Here is a 10,594-nt window from a genome sequence, read left to right as displayed (position 1 = left end):
CTATCACTTGAATCACAGTTCCACTTCAAATGATTTTTTTTGTTGTTTTTGAGTCATTGGAGATTAAGTATCTCACAGTGGCAGCTTCAAGTCTCAGCCTCCTAATTAGACAGGATTACAGGAGTGAACCTCAGGGTCTCAACTGGACACTTCTTTTTTCTTTGGTCAGTCATGGGGTTTGAACTCAGGGTCTGGTCTCTGTCTGTCCCTGAGCTCTTTCACTCAAAGCTAGTGCTCTACCCCTTGAGCCACAGTGCCACTTCTGGTTTTCTGGTAGTTAATTGAAGATAAGAATTTCACAGACTTTTGTGTCCAGGCTGGCTTTGAACTACAGTCCTCAGGACTTAGCCTCTTTAGTAGCTAGGGGTATGGGCCACCAGCATCCAGCTGGACACTCTTCTTAAGGAGCAAGTTGAGGCAGGAGCTTCAGCAGCTGTCTCCTGTAGTTTACACATGAACCCTCTTCTTGAAGCAAAATAAACACATCAAGACACATTGAGCCATAAACCTTGTCTTTTTTTTCCTGCCAGTCCTGGGGCTTGAAATCAGGGCCTGGGCACTGTCCCTGAGCTTTCTCAAGTCTAGAACTCTACCATTTTGAGCCACAGCTCCACTTCTGGCCTTTTTAATGTATATGGTACTTGCGAATTGAACCCAGGCAAGCACTCTACCAGCAGGGCCCTCAGTCCTAGTCTTTATCTCTGTTGTCTCCAAGTTTCTGCATGGGAGCAAACAAAACAAATACTTAAATGCAAACATTTTTCTTTAAACACTTAAATGTAAACATTTTTCTTTAGTTATAATCCACAAACTGACATTTAAGAACACATAGCAGTGTCTCAAGAAACTTTATAGCCCTAAGTAATGGGTACCCTCTTTGTATTCAGTTTTCCTAGTGTGTTAGATAAATTAACAATAAGTAACACAGAACTGCTAAAGCTAAATTATTCAAAGAATTCCAATCTTTGTTATTCCTAACTGCAAATATTTCAAGTGTTTACAACTGACAAATTGATGGAGAGAGGGCTCTGTGAACTCAATGGACACCCTAAATCCTGCATTCACTTTGATGATTCTTAATACAGACAAGTCACATTTTACCTTCCCTCTGTCATTTTGCACTGATTACAAAAAATGGGAACACATATTAAAAGACACACACACACACACACACACACACACACACACATACACACAGGCACGAACGCACGCACTGGGTGCTGATAGTTCAATCTTATAATCCTAGCTTCTCAGGAGGCTGAGATCTGAGGATCTCGGTTCAAAGCTAACCCAGGCAGGAAAGTCTGTGAGTCTCTTATCTCCACGGAACCACCAGAAAACAGGAAGCTGCTGTGGCTCAAAATGGTAGAGTACTAGCCTTGAGTGAAAGAGCTCAGAGAAAACACCCAGGCTCTGAGTTCAAGCCCCATGATTGACACAACACACACACAAACACACACACACACACACACACACACACACACACACAGAAAATTTACCTTTAAAATATTCAGATATTACCTATGTATATAGTACATATGTGGCTCAAAGTAGTACATATCACCTATATATAGTATATATGTGTGTGTATATATAGGTACAAATGTATTTATATATATGTATATTATATATTGGATATTATTCAGTATCTATTATTATCTATTATTATATATATTACACATTCCTATATTATATATATGAATCATTTCCAGATATTCTCATTCAATGTATACTTGAGCACAGTTATATTCAATATCAATATATCCTGTTTATATGATTTTGTGTGTGTGTTTATTGGGGGGATTTTTTTTATTGCTTTAATCTCTTGTTAGGTTTTTGTTGTTTGGGGCTTCAGTGTTCTTTTTCTCTGCTATACTTAGTGTCTTATTTAAGAATACGGTGTGAGTCAAGTTCCACTGACTCATACCTGTCATCCTAGCTATTCAGGAGTCAGAGGTCTGAGGATCACAATTCAAAGCTATGTCAGGCAGGAAAGTCCCTAAGACTCTCATCTCCAATGAAGCATTAGAAAACTGGAGGTGGTGGTGTTACTCGGTGTGGTAAATAAAAACTCAGGACCAGTGCCCAAACCCTGAGTTCAAGACCAATGACTGACATAAAAACAAGGGAAAGGAGGGAAAGAGGGAGGGTGGGAGGAGGGAAAGAAAGAAGGAAGGAAGGAAGTTAGGAGGGATAGAGAGGAGAAAGGAAAAGGGGGAGGGAGGAAAGAAGGGAGGAAGGGAGGGAGGGAGAGATGAAAGAAGGAAATGAGGGAGGGATAGTTTTTGGTGCTAGGCTCTTACACCTGTACTCTTAGCTACTTAAGAAGGTGAGATCTGAGGATTAAGGTTCAAAGCCAGACTAGGCAGGAAAGTCCATGAGACTCTTATCTCCAATAAACCAGCAGAAAACTAGATGTGCTGTGTCTCAACACGGTAAAGCACTAGCCTTGAGCACAAAAGCTCAGGGACAGTGCCCAGGCCCTGAGTTCAAGCCTCAGGTCTACAAAAGAAAAAAGAAAAAAAATGGAGTGAAAGAGAAGGGGCAAGAAGGGATATAGAGAAGCAAAGGGAATATTTGTGAGTGCTACTATGCTTATCATCACAATAATGATGAAAGTGGCATTTCATCTAAAATGGCAGATATCTGATACTTCCACCAGGCCAGGCATGATACCAAAAGTTCTACAACTCTACCTATACACAAATGCTGGGTTTTGTTATCTCTAGTTAAAAAATGATAAAAATGAAACCCATCCATGGCTAAGGTTAACAGGTAAGAGACAGAAGTGGGATTTGAACCCAGGTATTCTAACTCAAGGTTTGCATTCCTCAACACAATGCTCCCATGATGTGAGGGACAGGCCAGATACTATCCATAGAGTCTCTGGTGGCTAACACCTGTCATCCCACCTACCGAGGTGGCTGGGATCTGAGGATCCTAGTTCAAATCCCAGCCCAGGCAGAAAAAGTCCAGAAGACTCTTTATCTCCAATGAACACAGCACGCAATCAGATGGATGGACTGGGAATGTGGCTTAGTGGTAAAGTGCTTGCCTAGCATCCACAAAGCCCTGGGTTCAATTCCTCATTACTACATACACAGAAACATGCCAGAAGTGATGCTGTGGCTCAAGTGGCACAGTGCTAGCCTTGAGCAAAAGAAGCTTAAGAGCCGGGTGTTCGGCCTAGTGGTAGAGTGCTTGCCTAGCATGCATGAAGACGCCAATTGAATTCCTCAGTACCATGTAGAAAAGCTAGAAATAGTGCTGAGGCTCAAGTGGTAGATCTCTAGACTTGGAAAGCCAAAGGATGGTGCTCACGCACCCAGTTCAAGGTCCTGAACTGGCCAAAAAAAAAAGAAAAAAAGAAAAGAAAAGAAGCTCAGTGACATCACCCTGGCCAAGAGTTCAAACATCAGGACTGGGCAAGAAAACAAACAGAGAGCTGTGGCGCAAGTGGTACAGTACCAGTCTTGAGTGAAAAACATAGGGACAGCACCCAAGCCTTGAGTTAGAAGCTTAAGTACTAGACAGCACACACACACACACACACACACACACACACACAATTGTTCCTCACAGGTCTGGAGGCCTGGCCTTTGTGACTAAGGAGGACCCTGCCAGTTCATGTGGCTTCCAGGGAGACTCTGACATTATTATTACTATTGTTGTTATTATAATTATCATTACTACTACTACTACTATTATTTATTTACAGACAAAGCCCCCTCTCACTGAGTCCTCACATGGGCCCACTCATGACTACCTCTGGTTCCTGCCTAGATCCCTCTTGCCCCATCTGGTTTGCACCAACATTGTTTTCCTGGAGAGACGGGCGGAGCAGTCCAGCGCCTGATTTCTTCAGAGCCAGGCCCTGTGAGGTACCACACGGAATGGGTCTGGGCACAGTAGGTGCACACCAGATCCAAGCACCCTGTTTGTGGGTCTGCAGGCTCCCTCACTCCTCTCCTGACTCCTAAGATGCTGCTGGCTGCAGTCACAAGGGGGCACAGCGCCACCTTCTGATTCCTTGCTGGCTGTCAGAAAACCTGCAAATTTCACCAGTGGAGGACTTGGGAAAAATCCATCCCAACTTCAGCTCATGTCCTCCTGTGTGAATGAGGTGGGGTAGGGGTGTGATCAGAGCGTTCGATCTGTGGGGACCCCAGTCCTTCAGAGAGGGAGGCCTGAGTCCCCCACCCCACCCAGCCTGTGTCCCCCTGGGGCTGAGAGACCATCAAAGACACCAGCGCCAAAAAGTCAATGGCCTTTCAGGGAGTCCCATGACACACAGGGGCGCCAAAGACTCAGATCACAGAGGGGGGGGCGCCCCAAGTCACAGAAGCCAACTTCTATCAAAGAGGTCCAGGGGAAGTTGAGGAATCCATGCTAGGCCTGGATGTCGGGTATGACTCTGAGAGACCCTCCTAGGATGATGAAGAAGACACGTGTAAAGAGAAATAGAAGTTCTTTTAACTTCCCACCTCTGAAACATGGATGCTCACGAGAAAAGATTTTCTTCCATGTATGTTTCCATTTGGGCCTCAAAACGGATTGAAAGTATAGCTCTATTGGTAGAGTGCTAGACAATGAGGGAAAGGAGAAAGTACTGAGTTTAAGTTCCAGTCTTGGAGACAAAAGGAAAGGAAAGAAAGGAAAGGAGGAAGGGATGAAGGGAAAGAAGGAAGATAGAAAGGAAGCAAGATAGGAAGGACGGGAGACAAGGAATGAGAAAGAAGGTAAAGGAAGAAATAGGAAGGAGAGGAAAATGGAGAGAGAGAAAGGAAGAGAGAGCGGAAGGAAGGAAGAAGGAAGGAAGGGAGAAATAAGGAAGAGAAAGGAAAGGGAGATCAAAAGAAGGAAAGAGATTGAAAAATGAAGAAAGAAAGGGAAAAGGGAAGAAAGAAAGAAAATGGAGGGAAAGGGGAGGGAGGAAAGGTGGGAGGAAGGAAGGAAGAAAGGAAGGTAAGGAAAGGGAGAGAGAGGGAGATCGAGAGAAAGGAAAGGAAGAAACAAAAAGAGGAAGGAACAAAGAAGGAAGGAAGGGAAATGAAAGGAAAGAAAAATGAATTGAAGCAAGAAAAGAGAAAGAAATGAAGAAAGAAAGGAAGGAAAAAGAGAAGAAAGAAAAAAGAAAATGAAAGGAAGGGGAGAGGAGGAAGAGAGGGAAGAAGGAAGGAAGGAAGGAAGGAAGGAAGGAAGGAAGGAAGGAAGGAAGGAAGGAAGAAAGAAAGGAAGGAAAGAAGGAAAAAGGAAAACTGTGCTTTGCTACTCAAGATGCTGTCTCTCTTCTATTTCTTCCTAGTCCTTACCCCCTATTTCAGGAACCCCAATCTGCGAACCCTGGTTTGCTCCCGGCTGGCCCCAGCAACTGGCGCCCAACAGTGCATTGCAATTAAACCTGGCTCAGGCTGCTAGAGAGAGGGAAGATATTTCAGGGCCTCGATGCTTCCCTAGTTTAGTTGATCATGATGAACAAGTATACCATCAACCTGTTCCTGTTAAACTATTACAGGATTTAAGAAGTGCCTGCTCCCAAAATGGGCCAACTGCCCCTTTTACTCAAGTAATATTGGAGGCCAAGTGTGCTGGTATTGTATGCCCAAATGACTGGAAGCGGCTTGCCAGAGCATGCCTTAGTGCAGGAGAGTACTTATTATGGGAGACAGAGTTCACTGCACAGTGTCGGGCTAAAATTGAAACAAATAGGTCTAAGAACCTGCCTTACACTTTTGATCAATTGAACAGGAGAAGGCCAAAAAACAGTAAGACAATCAGGCAATTATCTGATGCAAATCAAAGTACAGTTTGATTCCACTCTGGCTCACAACAATGGTTGTTTCTTTGGAGATTAGTTTTGGAGTGATTCAATTTTTGGAGCTGTTGATATATTTTAGATATGAGACCTTTGTCAGTTGTATGGTTAGTGAAGATCTTCTCCCATTCTGTAGGCTTTCTGGTTAAGTTGCTAGCTATGTCCTTTGCCATACAGAAGCACTGCAGTTTAATGCAGTCTCATTTATCCAGACTCTCTGATTTGTTGTGTTTATTGATCCTTCTTAAGGAATTTCGACCTGTGCCAAGGAGACCTATTGTATCTCCTATTCCTTCTTGTAAAGTTATCAGTCTGTCGGCTTTTACCTCGATGTCATTGATTCATTTTGGAGTTAATCCTAATGCAGGGTGACAAAGAAGGATCCAACGTTAGTTTTCTGCAGGTACTTAACCAGTTCTGCCAGTACCATTTGCTGAAGAGACTGCCTTTCTTCCATTCTATTTTTTTGGCCACCTTGCTGGAGGAATAGAAGGTCTAGTCCTCTGCGATTTTGTAGTACCACTTCAGAAAGAGAAACCAGAGATTTCCAGAATGAAGGTGTCCCAATGGCTAGGGTATATATATTGAGAAAAAAGGGGGGCACCACTATTTATCAGAGGTGACTCGAGGGGAGGACCAGGCGACAACACCTTGTCCACTGCTCACCAACCAGGTGACCTTATAGTGTTGGTGGGGATTAAATTGGAGGAACTTAGTTGTTGAGAGGGTGGTCAGGCCAAGGAGCAGCAGCGGCACATTGAAAGGCATTGTCCTGTGGAGAGAAAAAGGAAACATTTTCAAGGGCGAGAGTCCTCTTGAATGGCTGCAGATGAATCAACCTGCTTGACCAGTCCTTCTGGGAACCATCTAGCAGCACATTCTTTGTTATCGAAGATACAGAGTGACCCCTGACCCCATTATTAGTACAGGGTCAGATCCACTCCATTTACATATGAGAGGATATTTCCATAGGACTGTGGCAAAGTTTTTATTAGTTTCTGGGTGCCAAAGATGGTCAGCAACTGTTTTCCTATCTTTGTCCAAGGTAAGGAAGTTAATAACAAACATAGCATGATTGAGAAGATTTTTTGGAGACTCTTTAACCATAGGCAATTCCCCATTCTGTAGTTTGAGAATAGTATTTTTAACAGTTTGGTGAGCATGTTCAATAATGCCCTGTCCTTGTAGATTGTAAGGGATGCCAGTAATGTGATTTATTTGTAGCTATGAGCAAAAGTGTTGGAAATTTTGACCAGTGTAACCTGATCCATTATCTGTCTTGATAGTTTTTGGTTGTCCTATAGTAGAGAGGCATTGTAAGACATGTGCAATGACATCCTTAGAGGCTTCACCCATACGTAGGGAGGCAAAGATAAATCCACTGAAGGGGTTAATGGTTACATGGATGTATTTGAGTTTTCCAAACTCAGGCAAATGGGTGACATCCACCTGCCAGATGTCATTAGGGGTCAGCCCTCCAGGTTTTACTCCGAGGTGGGGGGTAGGCAAAAAGGTGACACAGTCTGAACATTGTTTGGCAATCTTTCTGGCCTGTTCTCCTGTAATTTTGTACATAAGGTGCAGGGTATGAGCATTAAGGTGATGCAAGGAATGAGCTTTGACTGCCTGATCGACTGAGCCAAGAAGTATAGGGAGAGACAGGTTAGTGGCATCATCATCACAAGCATTTCCTTTTGAAAGAGGTCCAGGGAGATCAGGGTGGGCCCATAGATGACCAATAAAAAAAGGGTGCTTGTGGGCCGGGAGTTTGGCCTAGTGGTAGAGTGCTTGCCTAGCATGCACGAACACCCGGGTTTGAATCCTTGGTACCACATACTTAGAAAAAGCCGGAAATGGTGCTAATGCCCAAGTAATAGAGTTCTAGCCTTGAGAAAAATCCAAGGACTGTTCTCAGTCCCTGTGCTTAAGCCCAGGACTGGCAAAAAAAGGGTGCTTGTCTAGCAAGAAAAAGTTGTTGTAGTTGGAGGAAAAGAGAAGCTGCATTAGTGGAAAGCTTAATATAAGGGACAGTCTCTAAGAGGGGTACTGATTGGACAATATAGGTACTATTGGTATAAAGGCTGAAAGGGTGGTGGGAGTATGTAGAGAAGACTTGTAAAATAGCATAAAATTCCACTAATTGGGCAGAATTATAGGAGGTTTGTACAATTGAGGTTTGTTTTTCAGCAACGAAAGAGGTAGTGCCATTGGAAGATCCATTAGTGAATATAGTCAAGGCATTGAGGAGGGGATGAAGAGAGGTTAGCTTAGGGAAAGTAAAGGGATGTTGTCTGGCAAAATGAAGAAGTTTATCTGCAGGGTAATGATTATCAATTGTACCAGAAAAGGGTAAGCATGCCAGGGGCCATTCATCTGTAAATTGGAGTAGCCAATTTATCTCTTCTTTTGTGTAGGGAAAGATGATTTTGTGCGAGTCCCAGCCAAAATATTGGTGGCTTTGTTCTCTTCCTAGAAGGATGAGCTTAACAACTAGGGAGGGATAGGTCATTAGGACCTTAGAGGGGGAAGAAGAGAGGTGAACACAGTGGAGTGGTCCATCCTGCCAGGAGACACCAGTGGGCAAATCAGTCATTGCACAGATAATAAAGATAAAAGGCTAGTCATAGGAAATGAATGTGATGCCCTGTTCTTGGATCGCCCTTTCAACTAAATGTAAGGCATCAAGGGCTTGTATTGTAAGAAAATAGGGGGAAGTGGGGTCAGGGTTTCCTTTAAGTATATTAAAGACAGGCTTAAGGTTAGCTATGGTGAGTTTAAGATAAGGTCGGATAGAATTTATATCATCAAGCAATTATTTTATTGTAATTAGTAAAAGGGTTACATGATATTTGCCAGATAGAAGGTGCATTAATTCACATACATTGATACATTTTCACATGTCTTGGTACCCATTACCCTCCCTCCCAAACCCCCCACCCATTTGATTTTCCCCCCCTCCCTATCGAATTTCAAATAACCAAATACAAATAAATTCAATATATCAGATAAAAAAGTGAGATACTATAACAATATGAGATAACCAAGGGACAGCAAAGAAGATGAGAGACAACATAGTACATTAAGGATAACAATCATTCATTATATGGCTTTTGTTTCAATATCCTGGAGGTCCTTTCAATTACCTTCATACTATATGGCCTTATGTATCAAGATTTTGCTCTATTGCAGACCTCTGCTAGTAGAGTCCAAGGTTTCTACTGATTATGACGAATGAGGGAAACCACTGAGCCTAAGTTCCTTTGAGTCTGGCTTACTTCACTTAATATGATTTTTTCTAAGTCTTTCCATTTCCTAACAAATGGGGCGATGTCATTCTTTCTGACAACAGCAGAGAATTCCATTGTGTACAAATACCACAACTTGTTGATCCACTCATCAACTGAGGGACATCTAAGTTGGTTCCATATCTTTGCTATGGTGAATAGTACTGCAATGAACATTGTTGTGCTAGTGGATTTAGTATGCCCTTGTTTCTGGATGGTTGGGTAAATGCCAAGGACTGGAATTGCTGGGTCATAGGGGAGTTCTATGTTTAGCCTTTTGAGGCACTGCCACACTGCTTTCCATAGTGGTTGAACAAGTTTGCACTCCCACCAACATTGTAGTAGTGATCCCTCATGGCCACATCCCCTCCACCATTTGTTATTATTCGTTTTCCTGATCCTGGCCATTCTAACTGGAGTGAGGTGGAATCTTAGAGTTGTTTTGATTTGCGTTTCTTTTATGACCAGAGATGTTGAGCATTTCTTCATGTGTCTATAGGCCATTTTTGTTTCTTCTTCAGAGAAGACTCTCTTTAAGTCTTTGACCCATCTTTTAATGGGATGGTTGTTACTTTGGAGATTAGTTTTTGGAGTGATTCAATTTTTTGAGCTGTTGATATATTTAATATATGAGGCCTTTGTCCGTTGTTTGGTTGGTGAAGATCTTCTCCCACTCTGTAGGCTTCCTAATTAATTTACTAGCTATGTCCTTTGCCATACAAAAGCTCTGCAGTTTAATGCAGTCCCACTTATCCAGACTTTCTCTGATTTGTTGTGATTCTTGGTCCTTATTAAGAATGTTTCGACCTGTGCCAAGGAGGCCCAGTGTATCTCCTATTCCTTCCTGTAAAGTTTTCAGTGTGTCAGCTTTTACCTCCAGGTCTTTGATCCATTTGGAGTTAATTCTAGTGCAAGGTGACAAAGAAGGATCCAACTTTAGTTTTCTGCAGGTGCTTAACCAGCTCTGCCAGCACAACTTGTTGAAGAGGCTGTCTTTCTTCCATTCTATTTTTTTGGCTCCCTTGTCAAAGATTAGGTGGCCATAGGTCTGTGGTTTAATATCTGGGTCCTCAGTTCTATTCCATTGGTTTTCAGGCCTGTTCTTGTGCCAGTACCAAGCTGTTTTGAGAATTATAGCTCTGTAACAGAGTCTTTCTGCTAAGAAGTGTTCCATATGAAATTTTGGATTGCCTCTTCTATTTCTTTACAGAATGCCATTGGGATATTGATGGGTGTTGCGTTGAATTTGTAGATAGCCCTTGCCAAGATTGTCATTTTCACAATGTTGATTCTTCCAATCCAGGAGCATGGGAGGTTTTTCCATTTCCTTAGTTCTGCTTTCATTCCCTTTTTTAGGGTTTTAAAGTTTTCATCAAAAAGGTCCTTTACATTCTTAGTTAAGCTCATTCCTAGGTACTTTATTTTCTTTGAGGCTATTGTGAAAGGAGTTTCTTTCCTGATAATTGCCTCGTTCCTCTCACTGTTGGCGTAAAGG

The sequence above is a fragment of the Megascapheus bottae genome, unplaced genomic scaffold (assembly GCF_031878675.1).
Source record: "Megascapheus bottae isolate mThoBot1 unplaced genomic scaffold, mThoBot2.hap1 HAP1_SCAFFOLD_48, whole genome shotgun sequence".
NCBI lineage: Eukaryota > Metazoa > Chordata > Mammalia > Rodentia > Geomyidae > Megascapheus > Megascapheus bottae.
Note: the sequence above shows the minus strand (reverse complement) of the source record.